The sequence below is a fragment of the Chiloscyllium plagiosum genome, unplaced genomic scaffold, assembly GCF_037043375.1.
Source record: "Chiloscyllium plagiosum isolate Xiang-an unplaced genomic scaffold, Cpla_swu_hap1 HiC_scaffold_29, whole genome shotgun sequence".
NCBI classification, from domain to species: Eukaryota; Metazoa; Chordata; class Chondrichthyes; order Orectolobiformes; family Hemiscylliidae; genus Chiloscyllium; species Chiloscyllium plagiosum.
In genome coordinates this window covers 18,933,349-18,960,069 of record NW_028270167.1, presented here as the reverse complement: position 1 = coordinate 18,960,069, position 26,721 = coordinate 18,933,349, and the positions used below count along the sequence as shown (strand labels likewise).

The following is a 26,721-nucleotide window of genomic DNA, read 5'->3' as shown; positions in this document are numbered from 1 at the left end:
AAGCAGAAATAGGCATTGGTGGAGCTCTCCTTTAAATTGGAATGAAAATAGTAATCAAGAGTGAGGATATTTTCTTCCAGATGCCTTTTTGTTTTACCTCCACCAAAAGGCTTGGACAGACTTTTTAAAAACTTGGGAGAAAATTGTACTGAGGAAGAAAAAAAACAAGCCATGTGTAGAAATAGTGGGAACACCCACTGTTTAAAAGGCAAAATATTTGTAGTTAGTTTTCTTCTGGTATGGGCTTATAATCAGGATCATTCTTGAATTCTCGGCTCTTAGAAACTGTTGAGTGAGGGTATTTGTCGCTATCCTGATCAGTTTGCGTAGAATCTACAATAGAGACACAAACCATTCAGCCCAACTTATCCATGCCAATGTTTTTGTTCTTAAGTGCTTCACTCAATTTACACCACTGTAGAATGAGATGAAGCTTCTGGTTCAGTTATGGTATTGAAACTTGTATCATTGCAAATAATATAAACGTGCCAAAACTCAAAGAAGAATTAAATGTTTTCTGTGCTAATCTGCCATTATTCATGACAGAAGAATGTAATGCTGCCGTCGTGACATCACATGTATGTTGTTGTGATGGTATATATCATGTTGTCACTCTCTGTTCAATTAACATTTGCACTAGTGTGAAAGTAACTCTGTTACAGTCGGTTGTAATTATATATCAATTGTGCTTACTGTGTTAAAGATAAAAACAAATGCACAAATTATTTTAAACATCATGAAACATTTTGGAGAAATTGCAATAAGAGCTTGTTTGGTGAACCATGACAGCAACAAATTTTTTGAATTGGTTCCAATCTAACCTTGCTGCCATTCAATTTATTTCTATCCTGTTGGGTTTCTCCTGCTGCTGAGGATTTAGTAAGTTCCTGATGTGTGAGCTATTTTTCACTGGGAACTGGGAAGTCTTAAAGTGAGCTGACCATGAGTTGTTTTTTTTCCCCCTGGCTCGAGCAATGTGAGATTTGTGTCCACAGTTTTGTTTTGCTGACCAGTTCAAATCCAAGACACCAACTGAAAATTAAAGACCACGACGAGATCTGATGGACGATTTCAAAATCACGAATGGCTTGCAAGAGTAGGTCAGGAGAAACTGCTACTGCTTGAAAGTGGAACAAAGACATGTCGCATAGTTTTAAAATGACCTGCAAAGAAAGCAAGGGTGAAGTGAGGGGAAAAAAAATCACTCAGCGAGTAGTTAGGGTATAGAATGCATTGCATAGAAAAGTGGCGGAGGCAGGATCAGTTGAGGCATTCATTTGGCATCGGGTTTTATTCGGATAAAAATAATGTGCAACGTTTTGGGAAAAAGCAGGAGGTTGGTAGTATTATTAATTTAATGAGCTGGTGCAGGCTCAATGGGCTAAATGGCCATTTTCTAAACTGTAACACTTCTGTGATTCCACAAAATCTCTGAAGATTATTTTATGAAATGGAATATCGGGTAGTAACCTTGATGTTATTATATCAGTGACAATTCACATTTAAAAAGCACCGTTAATGTAATAAAATACCCCAGGATGTTTCACAGCAGCATTCCCAGGAGGATAATCTAGCAAAACATATGAATGATGTTTACTAGTTTGACATGTGTGCCTCAGAATGGAGCTCCAGTACATCCAATATGTTCACATCCAGATTTTTTAAAAAACTGTTCCTTTCCCATGGCTTTTGAAAAAGAAAAGGCGCGAAAGATACTTGTGGAGATTACAAGTCACATGATCAAAAGCTTGGTCAAAGACCAGTTTTAAGCATGGCTTATTTGCAGGGAGTTACTTAAACATTCTAGGGCCTAGATTTACACATCCTGGGGCCAAGATAGCAACAGCTATCAATGATGGAGTGATGAAAGTAGAGGATAGGGTTCATTTGTGTCCCTATCTCTTGGAATGGATTGATTAGAAGATTTCAAAAATTGTGCAGGGGGAAGGGGTGTTGTTCTTAAGATACCAGAATTAATTGCATCTGATGTGGTCTCCTCGACTTTGGGGAGACAGGACGCCAACTTGTGAATTGTTTCAGAGAACATCTCTGGGACACCTAGACCAACCAATCCCACCTCCCTCATGGGTGAACACTTTAACTCCCCCTCCCACGCCGCCAAGGACATGCAGGTCCTGGGCTCCCTCCATTGTGAAACCCTAACCACCTGATGCCTGGTGGAAGATTGCCTCATCTTCCGCCTTGTGACTCTCCAACCACATAGGATCAATGTGGATTTCAGCAGTTTCCCCATTTCCTCGCCTCCCCCTTATCCCAACCCCAGCCTCCCAACTTGGCACCGCCCTCTTGAACGGTCCTACCTGTCCATTTTCCTTCCTACCTATCTGGTCCACCCTCCTCTCCAACCTATCAATTTCACCCCCACCTTTGTGTACCTATCGCGATACCAGGTACTCCCCCCCCCCCCCCCCATTTATCTCTCATGACCCTACGCCCACAGGCCACATTCCTGATGAAATGTCGATTCTCCTGTTCCTCAGATGCTGTGCTTTTCCAGCACCGTACTCTTTGATTCTGATCTCCAGCATCTGCAGTCTTCACTTTCTCCTAATATCCTGGTAAACCTGTTCTGAAACCTCTCTCAGCTAATAATATCCTTCCTATAATTGGGCAACTTGAACTGCTCTCACAACTCCAGAAGAAGTCTCCCCAATGTTCTGTACGACCTCAACATAACATTCCACCTCCTATACTCAAAGGTCTGAGCAATGAAGACAAGCATGCCAAATGCCTTCTTAACCACCCTGACTACCTATGATGCAAATATCAAAGAATTACGAACTTGAACCCTTAGGTGTCTGCCCTTATCACATGGGAGTTTAACAGTTCCAGGTAGGTGAAGGGGTCATGGTATTATTGCCTGACTGTTAGTCCAGAAACCTTGGTAAAATTCTGAGGGCTAGGATTTGAATTTTGCATGGCAGATAGTGGAATTTGATTTCAATTTTAAACAAAATCTGCAATTAGGAGTCTGATGATGACCGCAAAACCTGTATCAATTGTCAGGAAAAACCCATCTGGTTCACAAATGTCATTTAGCGAAGGAAACTGCCATCCTTACCTAGTCTGGCCTATGTCTGACACCAGACCACAGCAGTTTGGTTGACTCTTAACTGCCCTTGTGGGTAATTAGGGATGGATAGTAAATGCTGGACAGGACTGTAATGCCCATATCCTCTGAATGAATAGAAAAAAACGTTCAGCGCATCCCACATGGAACTGTAATGAATTAGGAAATCTTGCTCAGGATCTGGTCATAATAATATGTGGCTGTAGCACGTTGACGGTGAACAGGAAATGTGTGAGCCGAATTTCTAAATAATGTGAGTGAAACCACATTGCTTGAGATTCTGTGTCAGGTTGCATGCTGCATTAAAGTTATGTTTTGCTGCAGAAAGCATTGCCCATATGTCTGTGTGGGATTTTTTCAAGCACGAATATGATTGTGCTAGTGAATAGATCATTAAAAATAAACTAGGTCAGTTTTTCCAGACTCATGATTTTAAACCGGTATCAGAGAGCAGTTGAGCAGATGCCTAAAGGCCTCCTGGTGTGTTAATGAAAGTTAGTTTGTATTGTTGAGGCATGCCACAGGAGAAAGAGAGCATTGAAATACATGACAGTTATCCCCTAGCCTTTTGAACGTTCACTTTACGCCACTTTGCTTCTATGAAAGACTTATATTAGTACCTGTTTTTTACGAATCCGGAGAGAATTTTCATTTATATGAAAAATAGCAAAGTTTTTCCCATATAAATCCTGCATTTTCACTTTACACCAATTGCGGCTTACAAAATATTTCCTTGGAATGCTATACTTTAAAATAGCGCAGGATGCCTGTAACCTGCTTTTGGTTTAGAATAATTAAGAGTTGTATTAAACTTAGGAAAACCCATAATTTGAAGCTTTGTTTCTAATTCAGTGAAAGGCAGTTAAATTAAAAGAAAACAAAATTACAGATGGCAAAGTGGCTCAGTGATTAGCACTGCTGCCTCACAGTGCTAGACACTCAGGTTCAATTTCACCCTCAGGCAATTGTCTGCATGGAGTTTTCACATTGTCCCCATTTCTGTGTGGGTTTCATCCCACAGGTTGGGTGGATTGGCCATGCTAAATTGTCCAGAGTGTCCAGGGATGTGAGGCTAGTGATAGAATAGGGGAATGGGTCTCGGTGGAATGGTCTTTGGAGGGTTGGTGTGGACTTTATTTGGCCAAATGGCCTGTTTCCACATTTTAAGGATTCTGTGATTCTAAAATATGATTTATCAAGCATCTGCCATGTCTATAAGCGCTATCAGTTGGGATTAAGGGTTAAAGGAAATCAGAGGAAAACCTGGGACCTTTACTCTCTTTAGCAAAGATAAGTTAAGAAAAGGAACCATCAGAAAATGGGTGTGCAAGCAGAGCAACAGAGGATGAGACAATTTGAAGATACTGACATCAGCTGAGGCAAACTGTATAGGAATATGGTCTAATTTATTAAGGTACCCAAAAAGAAGGATGAAAGAAAGAGACATTGTGAAATATTGACAGTGGTTTGAAAAGCAGCCAAGAAGAAGGAAGGGAAGAGACCTGAAGAAGTCATGATCAGTGCTTCAATGTTGTGGAAATCAAAAAGTAATGATTGTTGATCAAATACTGTAGGTATTGCATTATGGCTTATGAGTGTTTGATTCACAATTATCATTTGTCTTACCAATATTCGGTTAAAATTGACTCTTACAATAAGTCCCATTCATGCAAGAGTTGGATTTCAAAAGAAACGTTGTCCCTATAGTTTCCTGTTTCTCTTTCCTTTTTTTTGTGTTCTTTGAATCAGTCAGAGTGTTTCAAGTCACGCAGAAGTCTCCAAACCATATTTGGCATTTTCTTTGTATTATCTGTCTTTAAATGGAGCTGTGCTCTGTTCCTCTCCATGTAGACTCCTTCTGTGTATTGTACCTGCAGCCCCCAGTCTCACCAATCATTCTGCCTTTATACTTAAAATTTCATTACATTGGCCCCACTTTATATCAGTCTGGTTCCATTGTTTTCCATATCTTTCAGCTAGTCAGTTTGAAAAGATTACATCATCTTATGTTATACATGTAATGTTCCTATGACATTATTGTATCCTCTACACAGCATGATCAATACCAAAAGAAGTCTATTACAAAAGATGATAATTTGTATCTCCATTAAAACTTTAAAAATCATTCTTTTCATTTATTCTGACCCCAGCTTTGTCTGATAGTTTTATGTTACATTTTACAACAGAGTTTAATAAAAACAATTCAAATTCAGTTTGTAACATTGAAGGTTTCATTTTATTTTGGAATTGCCGTGTTTGTGATAGAAGAATACAATACTTGTATTACAAATAGATTGTTTCAGTTTATTGATTTGTACTTGTTAACAGGAAACATACGGAAAGTTCAGTGAATCATTGTCACTGACTGCGACATACATTTTATAATTAATTTATTTGACATTTCTTTCTTCATATGATTGAATAATTTCTTTTTATTCACAATTCTGTTGCAACATAAATGAGTGAGCACTTCATCTCATTCCATATTAATCATAAATGCATTTAGATCTTCATTTGTTTTAGTTATTAATGAGCTTTTGATAGTGCTGAAGCGTTGATGGCAATGATTGTTATGATAATAATGAGACCGATCACCAAAGCAGCTATATTCAAATACTTTGCGATGTTAGATGATTTCTGTGCTTCAGTAAAATTTCCAGCATTGCCTGCATTTTCAGACTGAAAAACAAATTGCACTTTGATTAGATGTATTGTGCCACTTCATTAACAACTATAACCTATTGAACTGAACTGAACCAGCCAGGATTCAACAATTGTGCTTAACAATAAATTTGGACCTTAGGTGCACAATTTGGGTATTGACTATAGTTCTAGGTTAGCCGAAATAAAGTCAACAATACACATGTGTGAGAAAATTCCAGAGGAAGTGCTTATTGTTAATAAGTGTTCATTCCACCTTTACTTAAAGTAAAGATTAGTAAAATTACCTATTTGAAAAGCATTGATCAAGTATCAACTGAAAGTTTTGACATTCAATTTTGCTTCCACAAGGGGTACAGTACTGGTGGGGACAGGTCTGTCCCAGTATAAAGCTGGGTACAGTGCTGGTGGGGACAGGTCTGTCACTGTCTTACAAAAATCAAACATTTTCCCTGCAGTCTCTTCCAGGACTTGCTTGACTATTTTTCACTAATCATTTGACTGGGTATCTGAACTTTAGTTCCATTTTAGGTGGTAAGCTTTGTCTGAAGTCCCTGGAGCACCTGAGAAAGAAACTGATCAAGAATTCCAGGGTTCGATGCAATTACAAAAGTCAGATATTTTAGTATAGCATTAAAATATAAATAAATAAATATTTGTATGTATAGTTCTGATAGACACAGTCTAATAATAACATTCTCCACCTATATTTTATTTCCCTTCAATTCTTTCTGAAAGCTAGTACTTTGTCAAAGTACAAATTTGCTTTGAGGAAGTAAAATGTTTATTGCTACTTCTGTCATTCTGACAGTGATGTACTCCATAAATTCTACAACTGAATTTCAGATTAAAGGACAACAATTGGATGAATTGAAGTATAACATATTGTTTCAAAATGTTTTGCATAAATCAGCAAGTATGCACAGAGTAAACTCTGCTTCATGCCATCACTTTATAGCAAAGCCTTTACAAATTGGGTTTCTGATAAAGGCAGAGTGAGACCTTGAATCACAATTAGTATTTTCATTTTGTTTAAAATTTCCATGCGAGGTCTGAGAAGTGCAAAAACAATCCAGTTTACTTAACAAATAAAGGAACAAAGCACCAACCTGAAATGAGTAAATTGTTGCTAATACACCGAGTGGCAAACAGCAGCAGAAGAGACTGAAAAACGACCAATATTTATACGATTGGATGTTAGATGAGTTGGGGTTGTTGCTCTCCATCTTAGGATGAACTTTTACTGTTGACTTCAGTTCCTGTTGTGTTCAGTCTGAAGAGGTGTCTGAATACCATTTGCTTTGCAGTGCTGATTTTATACCATCCTGGATCACCCACATCATGTGAAGCTAATTGTATATATCAGTGATGAAATCATGTTTGAGAAAGCATCAACTGACAGTTTTAGCAAATTTTGACATTTTCTTTTGCTTCCTCAAGAGACAGAGCCACTTTTTTATTTGAGGGGCACATTAGACTGTTGGCTAACTGGAAGAATATTCTAGTATAGTTGATTCTGCAATAACACACGTTTCTTCAATCGCATTATAGCCAATTTGCTTTGAAGAGTTTAGACAATTATTTGTAGAATGAACACTTCCTTACCTGTACTGATTATAAGGCAATTCCAGCCCCATTAGTTTAAATAGTGCTGCAATTATGTGATTTTATTATAATGCAGGGTCTCATAGGAATAGAGCTATCACATTATATCAGAACCGATTGTATCCTGAGCAACTTAGTCATAGAGTCATCGAGATGTACAGCATGGAGACAAACCCTTGGGTCCAACCTGTCCATGCCGACCAGATATCCCAACCCAATTTAGTCCCACCTGCCAGCACCCGGCCCACGTCCATCCAAACCATTCCCAAATGCCTCTTAAATGTTGCAATTGTACCAGCCTGCACCACTTCCTCTGGCAGCTCATTCCATACACATACCACTCTCTGTGTGGAAAAAGTTGCCCCTTAGGTCTCATATCTTTTCCCTCTCATCCGAAACCTATGCCCTCTAGTTCTAGACTCCCCAACACCAGGGAAAAGTCTTTGTCTATTTACCCTATCCATGCCCCTCATAATTTTGTAAACCTCTATAAGGTCACCCCTCAGCCTCCGACACTACAGGGAAAAACAGCCCCAGCCTGTTCAGCCTCTCCCTATAGCTCAAATCCTCCAATGCTGGCAACATCCTTGTAAATCTTTTCTGAACCCTTTCAAGTTTCACAACATCTTTCCGATAGGAAGGAGACCAGAATTGCATGCAATATTCCAACAGTGGCCTAACCAATGTCCTGTACAGTTGCAACAGGACCTCCTAGCTCCTGTACTCAATACTCTGACCAATAAAAGAAAGCATACCAAGCACCTTCTTCACTATCCTATCTACCTGCGACTCCACTTTCAAGGAGCTATGAACCTGCACTCCAAGTTCTCTTTGTTCAGCAACGCTCCCTAGGACATTACCATTAAGTGTATAAGTCCTGCTAAGATTTGCTTTTCCAAAATGCAGCACCTTGCATTTATCTGAATTAAACTCTATCTGCCACTTCTCAGCCCATTGGCCTATCTGGTCAAGATCCTGTTGTAATATGAGGTATCCCTCTTCGCTGTCCACTACACCTGCAATTTTGGTGTCATCTGCAAACTTACTAATTGTACCGCTTATGCTCGCATCCAAATCATTTATGTAAATAATAAAAAGTAGAGGATCCAGCACCGATCCATGAGATCTAACCTTTCTACTCAGTCTCCCGTGGGGAACCTTGTCGAATGCCTTACTGAAGTCCATATAGATCACATCTACCGCTCTGCCCTCATCAATCCTTTGTTACTTCTTCAAAAAACTCAATCAAGTTTGTGAGACATGATTTCCCGTGCACAAAGCCATGTTGACTATCCCCAATCATTCCTTGCCTTTCCAAATACATATACATCCTGTCCCTCAGGATTCCCTCCATCAACTTGCCCACCACTGACGTCAGGCTCACTGGTCTATAGTCCCCTGGCTTGCCCTTATCACCCTTCTTAAACAGTGGCGCCACGTTAGCCAACCTCCAGTCTTCCGGCACCTCATCTGTGACTATTGTTGATACAAAAATCTCAGCAAGAGGCCCAGAAATTACTTCTCTAGCTTACCACAGAGTTCTAGGGCTCAAATGATCAGGTCCTGGGGATTTATCCACCTTTATGTGTTCCAAGACATCCAGCACTTCCTCACTTGTAATACGGACATTTTGCATCTATTTCCCTACAGTCTATTTCTTCCATATCCTTTTCCACAGTAAATACTGATGCAAAATACTTGCTTAGTATTTCCCCCATTTCTGTGACTGAACACAAAGGCCGCCTTGGTGATCTTTGAGGGGTCATATTCTCTCCCTAGTTACCCTTTTGTCCTTTATGTATTTGTAAAAGCCCTTTGGATTCTTCTTACTTCTATTTGCCAAAGCTATCTCATGTCCCCTTTTTGCCCTCCTGATTTCCCTCTTAAGTTTATTCCTACTGCCTTTATACTCTTCTAAGGATTCACTCGATCTATCCTATCTATACCTTACATATACTTCCTTCTTTTTCTTAACCAAACCCTCAATTTCTTTAGTCATCCAGCATTCCCTATACCTACCAGCCATTCCATTCACTCTCACATGAATATACTTTCTCTGGATTCTAGTTATCTCATTTCTGAAGTTACTTGAAGAATATCTTCATGTGTTTAAGAAATGGCAATTTATTTCTCTATAGAAAGGTATATGGTTGATTTGTACATCACATTCCTCCATGCAATTGATTATTCTGACCAAATGCAAGATATTATCGAAAGGAGGTATCTATCATTTTAGGCTTTCTGATGGTTTTGATTTCAATTTTGCATCATTTTTCATCCCCTGCTGAACATTGAACAGTGTGATACTATTTCTCCTACATGGTGACATATTTGGTTTTAATGGATGTCATTGCAAACTGGATAATATGAACCATTTCCTGACAATTTTGCAAGACAGGGTGACATAAGTTAACGGCAATTTTCTGGTTGTGTTGCACCATATTTCATTTGTGTGACCAAATTGGGAACTAGGGATGGAAGTGTGTGTGTGTGTGTGTGTGTGTTCTGTCTGTCTTGACAACAAGCATTGTCACATTTGCTTGTGGACCCTTAGGGGTCCCCCATTCAAAGGTACTTGGTGCCTGATGGAAGGATCCTGCATAGGGAAGGGTAGACACTCTGACCTGCCCTCCTGCCATCATTGACCTTTGGCCTGGACTTTCGGTGGCGGGGGTCATTCCTGCAACAACCCATTATAAATGACACCTTCATCCAGCCACCCATCTTAACTGGCCAGCAATTCTTAGTAGGCAGACTTCTGTGGATCCTAGCAAAATGTTCACACTGGGCTATGAACTGATTGATTGACACAGGACTTTACAGGTTGAGGCAACATAGACTTTTCACAACATTTCCTTGATCCCAATCACTGGCTTTCTTCCTTTGGGGTGTGTGCACTCAGTATGACCATTTTATTATTTTGATACAGCAAAAGCCAAATTCTGGATGCTATGTAGAGAAGACCATAAGACATAGGCACAGAAATTAGGCCATTCAGCCCCTCGAGTCTGCTCTGCCATTCAATCATGGCTCATAAGTTTCTCAATCCCATTCTCCCACTTTGTCCCCGTAACCCTTGACTCCCTTGATATACAAGAAACTAACTATCTCAAATATATTCAATGACCTGGCCTCCATAGCCTTCATCGGCAATGAATTCCATAGAATCACCACTCTGGCTGAAGATGTTTCTTCTTATCTCCGTTTTAAAAAGTCTTCCTTTTACTCTATGGCTGTGGCCTTCGGTCCTGGTCTCTTCTAGCAATGGAAACATCTCCTCAACATCTACTCCATCTAGGCCATTAAATATTCTTTATGTTTCAATTCAATCACCCCCCATCCTTCTAACCTCCATCCAGTATAGATCCAGAGTCCTCAAACATTCCTCATATGTTAAGCTTTTCATTCCTGGGACCATTCTTGTGAACCTTCTATGAAGACACACCAGGGCCAGTACATCCTACCTGAGATATGGGGCCCAAAACTGCGCACAGTACTCCAAATATGGTCTGACCAGAGCCTAATAGAGCATCGGAAGTACATCCCTACTTTTATATTCAAGACCTGTCAAAATAAATGCAATCATTGCATTTGCCTCCATATATACTGACTGAACCTGCAAATTTACCTTGACAAAATCCTGGGCTAGAACTCCTAAGTTTCTTTACACTTCAGACCTCTGAATTTTCTCCCCATTTCATCATGATTTGTAGGTGCCGGCGTTCGATTGGAATGGACAAATTACAAAACTTGTTGATATCACTGTGTAGTTGTTTCAGTGACACCTTCAGGTGACCATCCTCCAAGGAGGACTTTGGGACAGGCAACAACACAAAGTGGCCGAGCAGAGGCTGATTCCCAAGTTCGATACCCATGGCTATGGCCTCAAATGGGATCTTGGTTCATGTCACACTATGGTTGACCCCATTGCACTCTCCACTCTCTCTCTCACATAAGCGCGAGTGCACACACACACACACACCTACAGACCCACACAGTCAAACAGACCCTCTCTCATACGCTCACGCATCCACCCCACCCCCACCCCACCATACTCACACCCACACATGCAACCTCCCAAAGACTTATACTTCAATATACTCACACACATATACCTACGCACATGCTGTCACAGACACTCACACCCCTACATGCACACACTCACTCGGTCTCCCTTGCACACAAACAGATCGAAGTTTGTAGGGTGAATTTGTACTTGCAGAATTAATTTTATTTTGCTCAAAACCTACATAAATCCATGTAAGATTCTGTACACAGGGACACAGACAGATTTTAACTTCACACTTTCAATGCATTATCTGAGCTGAGATGACACCTATTGTTAAAGCTAAATTGAGAATGTAACTTTAAAAAAAGTTCTGGGCTTTACATATGAAAGAACCAAAACTAACATGGTCATTCTAAAAGATGAAAAACTTAATCTAAATTTGTTTAATATTGCATTTCATGACACTGCAATCCTGTTGTTATAAATCCTGTGTCTCCACAACCACCTGATTAAGAAGCAGCACTTCAAAAGCTAGTGCCTCCAAATAAACCTGTTGGACTATAACCTGGTGTTGTGCGATTTTTAACCTTGAACTCCCCATTTAGAAAATAGTCCATGTCTCTATTTTTTTCTACCAAAGTGCATGACCTCACACTTGCCCACATTGTATTCCATCTGCCACTTCCTTGCCCACTCTCCTAACATGTCCAAATCCTTCTGCAGCCACCCCACCACCTTACTGCTCTTGTTCAATAATTATTGATGTTTTGATGTGTTTCTTCTGTGCAGATATATGTTTTGGTTTTGTCTTTTGACATGGATTATTCTGAAAGTTTGCTTGGTCTACAAAGCTCTTTTCCAAAAATCACTGATAAAATCATTTGTATAATCATAGAAGCTGAGATATGGAGTAATCATAGGGTCCTTACAGAATGGGAGCAGGCCATTTGGCCCATTGTGTCCACACTGACCATCTGAAGAGCATTCCCCCCAGACCCACTCTGTCACTGTAACCCTGCAGCTCCTATGGCCAATCCACCTAACCTGCACATCTTTAGACTGTGAGAGAAACTGTTTTGTTAATATATCTGTCCCAATCATGGGTAGAAATACACCCTGTAACTCTAGGTTCAATTGGGGCATTCAAGTGGATATTGGATGATTATTTGGATAGAAGTGTTGTGTGCAGACATGGGGTATAAAGCAGGAGATTACCAATGGATAATGATACTTGTTTAAAGAACTGGTGTAGACATGATATGCTCATGACTCCTTTCTGCATCATAACACCACTGAGATTCTAAAATTCTGTGAAAAAAGAGAAATTGCAAAATACATGGACATTGACCTTTCTAAGACAGTATTGGATGTGAGTAAATATCTGGCATTCAGACACTGATCTTTCCCTCAATAGAAGATCGCATGAGACATTAATCAATCTCTTCGCAGATATTTTCTGATTTGTAATCCTGCCACATGATGCTCTGTATCAATAATACTAGATACTAACATTGACTCCATTCTCCCACTTCATTTCCTTCAGACACAACATAGTGAAAGTGTAGTTAAGGTGACTAATGTTTGAATTTAAAGGAAACTAGAGAACTATAGGTGAGGGAAGGGACCAGAAGACTGAACCAATGTGACTAGATGGGAAGAAAACCATCTGGACTATAATCACCACCATGGACCAGTTGGGTAGAATCGTCTGTTTCCTGCTGCAAATTCAGCCGAATTTGTGGCAGATATTTCAAAAATCTAATTTACTGAACAGTTTTTGTAGAAATGAGAAACAAGTATCACTTTTGGTTTTCTACTGTGTCTTTTATTGCACAAACCAGGGATATATTTTGAGATGGGATGATGCTATTAGTGACAATACCAGCCTGCATTCTGCACTGGAGCTGTCTTTTATGGAAGATGCATGGAGGAGCGAAAGGGTTATTTGCAGACAAGTGGCAGATGACTGATTAAAGTAATCTGAGGTCTGTTGAGGCCCAGTGATAACACCCGATGAGAATTTCCAGAGGTGACAGGGGCTAATTAATTTACCTGGAAGCAGCCTCCTGGCTGAAAATGTCCTTTTTTTTTGTTAGATGGTTTTAATTTGAGTTACATTTATATCATACAAATACCAGGCAATGACCAATTCCAACAAAAGAGTATCTAATTATCCCTGACATTCAATGTCATTACCGTCGTGATATCCTGTATTTTCAACATCCTGGGGATTACCATTGACCAGATGTTAAATTGGAACAGTAGCTAGAAGACCAGGTCAGCAGCTAGGCAATCTGCGATGAGTAATTCACCTCCTGATTTCCCAAAGCCTGACAGAACAGGAGTATAACAGGATGAATTTGTATGGAGGTGTAATGGAAAACTCATAGACTTGTGGGAAAGGCTTGACATTCTGTTGGCATACGGGCTAGAAAAAGGCTATGGTTTTGGGTGGATGGGTGTCATGAGTTGACAAGGGGACTGACTGGGATGGAGTGGGTCTGAGAATTGGAGAATTTAAATAATGTTTAAAAGCATCTGAGATGAAGAGATGTAAGGACTTGTGGAAGGCCTGCCATTGCATTTCAAAGGTCCGGTGGCAGTGTAGTGAGTGGGCCTGACTCCATCCCACATTCAGACCCACTCAGAACAAATATCCATCTGTTTAGGGGAGAGGAAGTTGGGAGATATCGCAATTCAGCACTCATGCTATCAATAAAAATGTATCAGTGAAGACTGTTCATGATTTAATGACAATATTTTTAATAGACATTGCTCCACTGTAGGTTACAATCACAGTGTTTGATCTTTGTATGTGCACACAAAACCATAACACTTAGCCTCAGGAAGTGTGTGAAATGTTCCCCAGTTGCATGTTTGAACTTCACACACAAAACTTCAATCATCGCCCTGAAGACTAGGAATCCAGCAAAGGAGGATGAAAAAGATAGTAAAAACAGAGAAAATAAACTACACAGCAAACTAGTGAGGAATATAAACTGACAGGAAGAACTTCTTTAAATATCTATAAATGAAGAAGAAGGTTAAAGTAAACATTGATCCCTTAGAAAATGAATCTGAGATGGTTAGGGTAAACAAGGAAATGTCAGGGGAATTACACATATGTTTGTTAGGTTTAACTGGAAGCACACTAGCTTTCGGAGCGACGCTCCTTCATCAGACAATCACCTGATGAAGGAGCGTCGCTCCGAAAGCTAGTGCTTCCAATTAAACCTATTGGACTATAAACTGGTGTTGTGTGATTTTTATCTTTGTACACCCCAGTCCAACACTGGCATCTCCGAATCATGACATATGTTTGTGACAGTCTTTATAATGAAAAGTACCTCAAGCATCCTATTAATACTAAAGAATTAAGTGCCATCTGTATCACTAGAGAAGTAATATTAGATAAATTAATGGGGTTATAGGGAAATAAGTTACCTGGCCCTGATGTCTTGCAGCCTAGAAAACGTAGTTATAGAGATAGTAAATTTGTTGGTTGTAATTTTCCAAAACCTGTTGGAATCTGGAGAATATCTGAAGGATCACATGGTGACACAGTGATTAGCACTCCTAATTCATCGTGCCAAGGACCCGGTTAGATTCCAGCCTTGGATGACTGTCTGTGTGGAATTTGCACGTTCTCTCTGTGTCTTTGTGAGTTTCTGCTGGGTGCATGAGTTTCTTCCCACAGTCGAAAGATATGTAGGTTAGATAGATTGGCGTGCTAAATTGTCAAATAGTGAGTAAGGATGTACAAACTAGCAGATTAGCTGTTGTAAATGTGGGGTTATGGATCTGGGTGGGTATTCTTCAGAGGGTCAGTGTAGACTCGATGAGCCAATGGCCTCTTTTTTCATTGTAGGGATTGTATAATTGGAAAACTGCAAACACCCCAATTCAAAAAGAAAAAGAGGCAAAAAGCAGGTAACTAGATGCCGACTAGTCTAACATCGATTGGAAACGTTTTGGAATCAACTAAAGAAGTGATAGCTCAACATCTGGAAAATCACCAGTTAACGAAGCAGACTCAGTTGGCTTCAAGAAAGGGAAATCATGTCTGACTAATTTCTTAGAGTTTTTTGAGGAACCAGAGGGAACTAGTAAATGTGTTGCATTTGAACTTCCAAAAGGCATTCAACAAGATAACTCACAAAAGGTTAAGTCATAAGATAAGAGCACATTGATTTGGAGGTGGTATATTAGCATGAATGCAGAACTGGCGCATGGGCAGAAAGCAGCAAGTGGGGATACGGGATTTTCAAGTTGGCAATTTGTAACCAATGGAGTTTCACAAGGATGCTGCGACTGCAACAGTGGAGGAAGGAAGCAAAAGTAGTGTAGGCAAATTTTCAGATGACAAAAAGACAGCTGGAAAGACAGGTTGTGAAAGGGATACAAACAGTTTGCAGAGAAATATTAAAAGACTAAGTAAGTGAGCAAAATGCTGTGGTTCTGTTCGCTGAGCTGGAAGTTTTTGTTGCAAACGTTTCGTCCCCTGGCTAGGCGACATCATCAGTGCTTGGGAGCCTCCTGCGAAGCGCTTCTTTGATGTTTCCTCCGGTGTTTATAGTGGTATAAACACCGGAGGAAACATCAAAGAAGCGCTTCGCAGAAGGCTCCCAAGCACTGATGATGTCGCCTAGCCAGGGGACGAAACGTTTGCAACAAAAACTTCCAGCTCGGTGAACAGAACCACAGCAACAAGCACCCGAGCTACAAATCTTCGCACAAACTTTGAAGTGAGCAAAATGTTGCCAAATGGAGTGTAATATAGGAATGTGTGCAGTGGTTTATTTTGGAAAGGAGAACAAAAAAACAATATTATTTAAATGAAGAAAAACTGATAAAAGCTGCAACACAAAGGGACTTGGGATACTTGTGCATGAAACACAAAGTTAGTGCACAAGGGGTAACAGATAATCAGGAAGGCTAATGGAAGTTTGGCCTTTGTTTAAAGGCCAAAATTCCCTACAAGAATAAGGAAGTCTTACTGTAGCTATACAAGGTGCTGGTGAGACCATATATTGAGTACTTTAAGCAGTTTAAATACTGGCATCTCCAAATCTTAAGCAGTTTTGGTCCACTTATTTAAGGAAAGATATCTATTCATTAGAGGTAGTCCAGAGAAGGTTCATGAGGATGAAACCTAATATGGAGGGATTGTCTTATGAGCAAAGGCTAAACAAGTTTGGACTCTACTTACTGGAGTTTAGAAGAATGAGTGGAGATAATGTCAAAATGTATGGGATTCTTCAGGGGCTTGACAAAGCAAATGTTGAGACATTGTTTCCCCTCATGATAGGGTATAGTCTCAGAATAGAGGGGCACCAATTTGAGACTGAGAGGAAGAGGAATTTCTTCTCAGAGAGTTAGAACTCCTTGATGCAGAGAAATGTGTGAGCAATGTCCTTGTGATTTTTTTAAGGCAAAAATAGGTAGGTTGTTGATGAATAGGAGAAATCAAGGGTTCTGCAAAAAATGCAGGAAAGTGAATATGAGGAATATCAGATCAGCCATGATCCTATTTGAATTTAAATGCTTTATTATCATTAGCATTTTACAGTGAAAAGTACAGTAAAGTAGAATGAAAAGCTTCAACTGCCACCACAATCCAGTGCCATTTTGAACAGTTTAAGAATAAAAAAAGTAAAACAATATAAATGAAAGAGAGTCTATCTCTGCACTTTGAGTTTAGAGTCATAGAAGCATACTGAACAGAAGAGGCCCTTTGATCCATTGAGTCTGTGTTGACCTATCTACACTAACACCACTTTCCAACATTTTTTCCAATGCCTATCCACATAAAATCAGGGATGGACAAAAAAGCTGGTGCAGTCAGTGCGCCACTTGCGATAGAAAAAAACCTCAGTGGTGTTGAAATGAGATAACATCTGCTATACCAAAGGACAAGTATATTCTCAAAGTGGGAACTGATTATATCAACAGTTGTCTCACTTCCTTTCATGAATGTAAGGCTGATTGCTGAAACAATGTACTCTTGCACCACTTCCACTCCCATTTGTTTGTGGAAAAGCTCTCAGGTTAAGCAGTTATTGCGACATTGAAGCATCAATCTGGATTATGTGCAAAAGGTAGGATTTTGGGATGATCGAAAGGAACAGTTATGACTTTTAGGGGGAGACAATACTCCGTCTAGAGCTTTGAATGTGGCAATCTGTAACATGTTACATTGTCGGGTCCTGCATTCTCAAACCTCCATTCTTTATGTTTATATTGCAGCAAATTCTGTACTAAGAGCTAGTCACAACACTGATCAAGAGACAGAAAAACATTTTTCATTCATTGTTCCTTTAATTGTTTTTTTTTACTGGGCCTTGAAAATGGCTGATTTGTTATTGTTAATGAAGCACCAACTGACTGTGCAGTAGGCTTAAGGGAACTGCTTAGCTGATGTTATGTTTTCACCACGATGCATGATAGATCCTATAATCTTCGCAGATTGTAAGATTTATTCAAATGTCTTTCCACAAAGGAGGACAAGTGTAACAGATACGTGGAAACAATGATAACCACAAGTTCCCTTTCAAGCTACAAACCACTCTGATTAAGAATTATGTCTTTGTTCCTTAAAACTGCTGCTTGGTCAAAATCTTGGAATTCTCTTTGTAATAACATTGTGATGTGCTTGCACCACCACAAAAGAAAACATTTTGAAAAAAGTTAAATTTGGGCTTAAATTACATTATATATGAATTTTCAGAAAACTGACTTTTAAAGAGAAGAGGGTCTCTTAAAAGCACTGTTCTCAAAAGCATATATTCTTAAAAGCACTGTCACTTGTCTATGAAATAATCCAACAGAGGCTGGTATGCCCTCATCATGTCCCCCTTCATTTACACATGGAAAGTCCTTCAAACTGACCCAGTTCCCTTAAAGCCAGCCGTCAGAGTGAACAGAACCTCTGACCCTCCTGTTGATATTTCGTTTTTACAGCAGTACACACCAGCCATGGCCAGCCAACTTGGAGTCACTCCCTTGAACAGAGGAGATTCTAATTCTCGTGGTTCTATGTTTATTATAAAAAGTGGTAGTGCTTATTGACCTCCTGTTTATATCTGTTAGCCAAGGCTCCTTGATTGGATCAAATGGGTCAATGGGCTGAAAAATGGCAGATTGAGTTCAATCAGGATGAATGTGAGGTATTGCATTTTGGCACAACAAACAGAGGTAGGACTTGAGGATCGAAAATTTAAACTTAGAAGCAACAAGTATATGTCGATTTTTACTAACCACAAAATGCCTTTTCAATTTAAAAGAATACAAGAAAATGGCTGAGAATAGTGATTGAACCTTGTGAACCTGTGCTGCTGCTTTGCAGAATTAAGCTGAAATCCAAAGGTAAGAGGACAATAGAGTTTCCCTGAAGTGAATACTGACACATTAATTCAAACTAACCTTGAACCACTACAATGGCATAGGAGAAAGTGAGGACTGCAGATGCTGGAGATCAGAGCTTAAAAATGTGTTGCTGGAAAAGTGCAGCAGGTCAGGCAGCATCAAAGGAACAGGAGAATTGACGTTTCGGGCATCAGCCCTTCTTCAGGAATACACTACAATGGCATGATGATTTACGTAAATAAGAACCCTTTCCCAGGAAATATGATTGAATTAACTTGCTGTAAATCATGTCACCTTATTACGTGTGATTGGTCTTTCTTGTAATTAAGGCTGTACTATCTTTTAAAAAACATGTAAATAATGTGTAGTTTTTGAATGTAATTGCGCAACTTCACCACAGAACACAGAAGCTTTAACCTCTGTGTTGCTGGATAGTTTTGCATCAAGGTAATTCAATAAACTAATGACCCTTGCTTTTGTACAGACTGCATTCCATTGATTCTTTTGACGGATCTCGGACCAAGAGGCCCCTCTTGAGGGGTCATAAATCTTCATTTTGGTGCCGTGACTCGATTCGGCTCGGACAGATTGTGAACAGGGTGTAAGAGTTTAATGTCCTTCTCTGTTGAGTGTTGAGGAATTCGGCCAGCCAGACATGAGTATTTTAAGAGCTTTTGGTTTTCTTCTCATTCAAGTGGTGTCTGACGTGACCCCTCACTGTTTATTTTCTAGTCCAGCCTGAAAGGATCGGTCTTAGCCAGGGTTAAGTCTGGGAGACGTTTTATACATATATAAAAAGGGGGGAGCGATTAACTGAGATTGGGGATGCTTTTGTACTTACGGACAGTGGTTTCCAAAAGTTGCTGAACTCTGAGGGAAGTGTTGAACTTTGCTAATTTCTGGGTTTTTAAAAAAATCTCCAATCTCCCGAGCTTCGTTAATTTCCGGTTTTAAAAAATTGGATCTTTGTATTTTTAGCAGTTCTCGGAGGCTGGTGGCCTCAAAAGTTACAAGATAGGCAGTTAATTATTAGGGAGGCAGGTGGCCCCCGATATTTGTGATTATTAGGGAGGCAAGTGGCCCCCGATATTTAATACGGGTTGATGGTAATTTAAAATATATTGACTAAGATTTATCTGCTTATAATAGAAAGAAAGGAGGCCTGGAACTTAATAATAAATTAATAACTAATAATAATAACCAAAGGTGATTTTTAAAAGAAAATATCTCGATATTTTATAATAAAAGTTACTTTTTAAAAAGTAAAAATTAGTGAAATTAATTAAGGTTTGAGGAAGTCTGATTAGTGAGTAATAAAATACGTTGGTATAAAACTGAAGTAATTTTAAAACATGTAATTACATAGGACAGATGGTCCATCCTCAATATTAGTGAATTTATGTGTAACAGCTCGAGATCCAGGACTGTTTTGAATCTGATCTGCACTTTGGAAATTTAACATAATTTCTTTTAAGGTTAAGGCTCCTTCAGTGATTATGAAGTAAAATATTAATTCCTGTTCTTTTTACAGGTCATGACTGCCTTACTGTCAGTTTCTAACTAATCTCTTTTATCCTTACATGAAAGCCAGCATTATTCAATTTCAAATCAGTTTAATACGGAGGAAGACAACATTATAACCTTGTTTTTGTTTCAGACATGTTTGTTTCCACTTAATTTTAAGACTGCTGTGTCTTGTTGGTGACTATTAGTAAGGATGGTTGTGGTCTTATTGAGGGAGTCCCCTCCCTTAATGACAGTTGAAGTTTCAATTCAACATTAGGTTGTGATAAATCATCTAAAACTTAATATCCTATGGTTAATTCCTGTGTCCTTGGATTCAGCCATTATTCGTGCATTAGAAGTTTTTTTTTAACTTGATTAGACAAAACCTTTTAAGGTAGCTCCAGTTATTTCATGACTTATAACATTGTAATTGAACAATGACTGATCAGGACTACTTAAGAAACCTAATCTTGGATTTAAATTGAGGGACTAAATCCGGGTAATTATAGTGGATTTCAAAGTTGGGAACTGTATACATTTTCCATTTTAAATATTAAATACTGAATAAATGAATTTCCAATTTATATTGATGACTGTAAGAAAATAAAATGTTGCATGTTACTCATATATATTGTAAAAATAATGATCATTGATATATTACCACAGAGGAGAGATCTGCTCTCAAAACAAGACAAAGAGAATTAAGGTCTGTTGATCTTCCAATGTCCACAAAAATAAATGAAAACTTATTATATGTAATCTTCTTCAGCTGGATCCCCACTCAGTAATACGTAAAGTATGCTTGGAACCACTCCACTCAGTGCTCTCCCCTAAATCCAAACTATCCATATCATTAGGTGTCCCTAACAAATGAAAAAGGACTACTGCCTGACTTAAGCAGGCATGCTGCTACCCAGAATTCTACCCTTTGGACAATAGGGACAACCAAATATATTGAGGAATAGGGTGGTATATCAATCACTATTTCTTTTGTAGCATCACTGTCCCATTGCCATAAAGTTAGCAGGTTCCATAATATAACAGCCTTGTGATACAATGACCAGGACAAGTGAATGAGACAAATCACCTATTTAGTTATTCTCCTCTTGCAATTTTTGATAACCTGAAAATTCAAATCCTAAAACTAGCTTTCAGATTATGACAATCAAGATTCCAAAATGTATAGTTAGAAACAGGCTTTAAAGTTAGACAAACATAAATTGATAAATTGGTTAAATAAGGTTAAAATGAAAATGGAGGCTTGGAGATCAACTACAGAAGGGAAGAGAATGATGCAATAAGAAGGATAAAACAGCAGAGTACAGTTTTTAAAATGTTTTAGTCACTTATTGGGTTTCCACCCACAACTACAGAAAATGATTATTTTATTTATTATTTTATAAAAATATTTTATAATATTTATAATAATCAATTGTATTAGCCCGAATCAAAATTAATTGGCAGGATCGCTTGTTTTTAATTCCTTTACACATTGTCAATGACCTGCCTTATTACTTCAAGGTTAATTTAAAACATGACTGCATTAATTCATTGTTAATTAAAGAATGGAAAGCTACCTTACTGGCCAGTTGAAGAAATTCTGCATATGAATGGGGGATAGGGATAGATATATATACATATAGTAGATGGAACTCCCAAAATCTGGGGAGGTAACTGTGAATGGGTGTATATATATATATGTAATATATATATAATATATAAAATAAAAATTAGAAGGGACATGTAAAGCCACATATATATGGTTAAAGCTCGGGATTCCAAGTAGAATCTATGTCTGGTATACTGATCCTTTTGAGGATTGGGATCTTGTCCCTGTATACCTGCTGAGCCTGGTGGCTCAGTAGTTAGTACTGCTGCCTCACAGCGCCAGGGTCCCAGGTTCAATGTCAGCCTTGGGGGACTGTGTGGAGTTTGCACATTCTCCCCATGTCTGTGTGGGTTTCCTTCAGGTGCTCCACTTTCTTCCCACAGTCCAAAGATGTGCATGTCAGGTGTATTGGCCATGCTAAATGTGCATTAGTCAGAGGGAAATGGGTCTGGGTGGATTACTCTTCGAAGGGTCGGTGTGGACTTGTTGGGCCAAAGGGCCTGTTTCCACACTGCAGGGAATCTAATCATCTCCTGATTGTCCCCAGCCTTAATTTAAACCACCCACTTGTTTTCAAACCTTTCCTTCTTTTGTAAATGAAGCATCCAGTTTTCATAGCCGATATCATGGGGATGAGTGACCTGTACCATCCTAAACCGGGTCCCATCCTGGGAACTAGAGTTATGTTAATGAAGCATGTCCCTAACTGCAAGACCAAACTGGCCCAATTTGCTCAATATGTCCAAGGGCGATACGAATGTAAATGCAGTAAAATTCTGGGAGTAGCCTGAATATGAATGGCTTGTGTTACAAGACTGAAAGATGCGCCTATCTGTCTGATGGAAGTGACAAACAATTGAACAATAATCAAGAAGCTCAATTAGCTTTATTTAACCCTATGTTTTTGCAATGTTTTCTGCCTGGAGTCACTGTCAGGATCCAGACCAACAGTACGAACCAGTCCAGGAATTTCCAGTCGCAAATGAGGTGAGCGGTGGATTTCTATTGGGATGGCCAGAACTGGACTGAACCATGATGCAAGTTACAGGTAAAATAAATTATATCCACCGCCCTCACGATCCCAAATGCCATATTCCAGCCCTGATAGGGTTGATTGGAACCAGGATACCCACTGGCGCGGAACCTACCTCATGTGCCCACTCGACGACCACTGCTGGACGATCTTTTCCCGAGGGGATCCTGAAAATGGGAACAGGCAGGCCCCAGCATTTCACCTTTGAGACTGGCAACAAGACATCAAAAACCCCAGGGACAAATGCCTGGCCCTTGCTTTAACTGTTGAAATGTGGCCAATGGGGAGCAATGTGTCTTTAATGTTATCTCGGAGCTGACGTGGGAAATCAATATACTTTCATCCTATCAAAAGGAAAATCTACTGATATACACTGTCTCTTCGTTGTGCTTTTAATATGGTCCATGATTTTGGAGATTTGTGGGAGCATTGAAGATTTTTAACCCCTAAGGGGGCAGCGTTATAATAATGCTATTTTCTTCAATCAATCTGATGATTATCACGATGTTTGGGTCATGCTGATGAAAGTGATACTGTTTCTAAAGTAATGGGCAAGTATATGCAACTGCCAAGCAGGCAGCCTTACACCCCAAACTTCTGATCCCATTGGGTCCCTAGCAAAACCCGGTTAGACACAGTATGAGGATGGGTATGCCAGACCTGGATAAGGTGCAAAATTTACAGGGAATGAGACTGTCTGTTCAGTGCCAATTCACAATGTAGAGGTTGATTTCTCTATTGCTTACTGACCATAATCATACAGGTTTAGTGTTTGGATTGTTTTCCATATTATTTAGGAATTTGGAAGCAATTTGCAAACTTCCATTTCTGAAATAATTACAGGCACCTAATATTACAATATACAATTGACTGAATTATCAAGTGAGATTAGATTAGATCCCTACAGTATGGAAACAGGCCCTTCAGCCCCACAAGTCCACACTGATCCTCTGAAGAGTAATCCACCAAGACCCATTTCCCCTCTAACTAATGCACCTAATACTATGGGCAATTTAGCGTGGCCAATTCACCTGACCTGCACATCTTTGGACTGTGGGAGGAAACCGGAGCACCTTGAGGAAACCCATGCAGATACGGAGAGAATGTGCAAACTCCATACAGACAGTTGCCCGAGGCTGGAATCGAACCTGGGACCATGGTGCTGTGATGCAGCTGTGTTAACCACTGAGCCACCATGCCTCCCCATGGTGATTTTATTTCATACATAGTGGCTAAGCCTAAATGTCTTTGCTTTGTGTATGGAGCTTATAAGGATACACACTGGTTGATTTGATTTATTTTTGGATTGCGCTGTTAGATCTAAGAAGGAGTGGCTGGCTGAGCTATTATCTTCACATTGATATTTAATACTGAACAGTGATGGTTTATAATTTTATACCAATATCTAAATTCTAGGGTTAGCTCAATATTAGAAAAATTTCATTGTGGTTTGAAAGCTTTGTGTCATGTTATCATAATTTGGGGACAGCATTGCCCTCCAGCCAATATTCATCACCACTATTTCTGCTCAAAATCACCATCTGGTTTCTACACTTAATTTTAAATACTGTTAACTACAGCTGAAGATCAGGCCATTTAATTGAGCACAAGGTTAGTGTATTTTTTTAAAAAAATACAATATATTACAGAACTAATCTAAATTTTAGATGATATTGATGTTTTTAGTAGCAAAACTTCAAAGAGTATTACATCCTAGCAAAGCTAGATTTATAAAAATAGGTTTTGCTTAACTCACCCATGCCTGGGCTTTTCCATATAAAGTAAGAACATAATGGGTAGGAAGGGAATCTCTAGTGCAGAGTTTGAAATGAATGAGCTTTTTGCCAGTATGGGCAATATTTTACTCCAGTGGGCTATTTGTGTTTGATTAATTTGAGAATTATTTATTTCAAAGTTGCTCTTAGGTCTTCTAGCCTGCTGAAGAGCACAAATTATGGCCTCAAATAGGGTACTCCCACAATACTCAAACCAGAATATGGGTGACCCCTACTAGATTAGTTTGTGTTTCTTCTTTGCTGCTGCCTATTTTAATTGATTATATGTATATTGTATACATTTATATACAAGGAGGAAATGGTTTATACTTTATTACAATGGATACTCAGTGGTCTCCAACCTTGCAAGGGGGAAGATGACGATCGAACTTGACCTGCTGTGTGGACTTGCCATTGCCAGCATTGGTGCACAAGAAGGAACAGTTTACCTGTGTGGTCCTGAGCAAACAGGGACTGTGTACCAACTATGCCAGGAAGATGTCCTTGTGTGCCGAAAGACTGAATGTTGCCAAGAATAACTATTGCAGTGGTCAACTGCAACAAAAAGATTAACAGGGGTTCATTTACAGAGCAAGTCTAAATGGTCTTTACCCTGTAAAGGTGTTGTGTGCCAGTTTGATTACATTTGTACTATGGGAATCCCTGGTAAGCCTTGTCCCCTTTCAGATAGATCACATAGTAAAAGAGACAAAGGGGGGATGTTATCCTTCACTAACAATTTGTTTCTAGAAACCCATAATAAAATATTTTGAGAGGATGAAGTAGTTTGTTATGACCTTACTTCATCAGGCGACTCCCTGACCCCTTTTATCCTTCCAAGTCCTAACATGGGGGTTTGGAATAGTACTAAAGTATTTACAGGGTGTAATATCTCTTTTAGTAATTGACCATTCGAACTAACCTTGAACCACTACAATGGCATGATGATTTACGTAAATAAGAACACTTTCCCAGGAAATATCATTGGATTAACTTGCTGTAAATCATGTCACCTTATCATATGTGATTCGCCTTTCTTGTAATTAAGGCTGTACTATCTCTTAAAAAACATGTAAGTAATGAGTAATTTTCAAATGTAATTGCGCATCTTCACCACGGAACACAGAAGCTTTAACCTCTGTGTTGCTGGATAGTATTGCGTCAAGGTACCTTAATTCAATAAACTAATGACCCTTGCTTTTGTACAGACTGCATTCCGTTGATTCTTTTGACCGATCTCGAACCAAGAGGCCCCTCTTGAGGGGTCATAAATCTTCAGACTTATACAACTAATATAGTGCTGTAGAATAGAGGGACCTAGAGGTTCAGGTAAATAATTCTTTGATGTATACGTCACATATAGACAAAGCAGTTAAAAAGGTGTTTAGCACGCTTGTCTTTGTTGCTCAGTCCTTTGAGTATCAGAGTTAGGAAGTTATATTGAGGTTGTACAGGACATTGGTGAGGCCTCTTTTGGAGTACTGTGTCCAGTAATGATCTCCCTATTATAGGAAGGATATTATTAGGTTAGAAAGGGTTCAGAAGCGGTTTACCACGATGTTGCCAGGTTTGAAAGATTTGAGTTATAATGAAAGGCTGGATAGGTTGGATTTCTTTTCAGTAGAGCATAGGAGGTTGAGAGGTGACCTTATAGAGATTTATAAAATCATGAGGGGTAAAGATAGGGTTAATGGTAGGTGTCTTTTCACTAGGATGGGGGATTTCAAGACTGGGGGGCACATTTTTAAGGTGAGAGGGGAGAGATGTAAGAAAGACAGGAAGGGAATTTTTCTTTTACACAGAAGGTGGTTCGCATATGGAATAAACTTTCTGAGGAAGTGAGGGATGTGGGCACAATTACAACATTTAAAAGACATTTGGATAAGTACATGAATAGGAAAGATTTGCAGGAATATTGGCCAGGAGCAGACTGTTTAGTTTAGGATTATGTTTGGTATGGACTGGTTAGATTAAAGGATCTGTTTCCATGCTGTACAACTCTATGATCAGACTACTGCAAAAAATACGGAGGTATGGCATTGAGGGTGAGTTGAAGGTTTGGATTAG

At 39.2% G+C, this 26,721-nt stretch overlaps 3 long non-coding RNA genes across 3 annotated transcripts in view; 2 read left to right on the top strand and 1 right to left on the bottom strand.

The window, feature by feature from the left end:
• LOC148142261 (uncharacterized) overlaps positions 1–26,721 on the top strand; it is a 217,878-nt gene that overhangs the window by 5,309 nt on the left and 185,848 nt on the right. The gene's annotated exons all lie outside the window — the stretch shown is intronic.
• Positions 5,370–18,803, bottom strand: LOC122540671 (uncharacterized). Its single transcript, XR_006309371.2, has 3 exons — positions 18,789–18,803; positions 6,862–7,101; positions 5,370–5,770 (listed from the first exon to the last, which is right to left on the bottom strand). It is a non-coding gene; the product is annotated as an uncharacterized LOC122540671 (long non-coding RNA).
• Positions 17,409–25,851, top strand: LOC122540673 (uncharacterized). Its single transcript, XR_015751984.1, has 3 exons — positions 17,409–17,464; positions 18,650–18,731; positions 24,968–25,851. It is a non-coding gene; the product is annotated as an uncharacterized LOC122540673 (long non-coding RNA).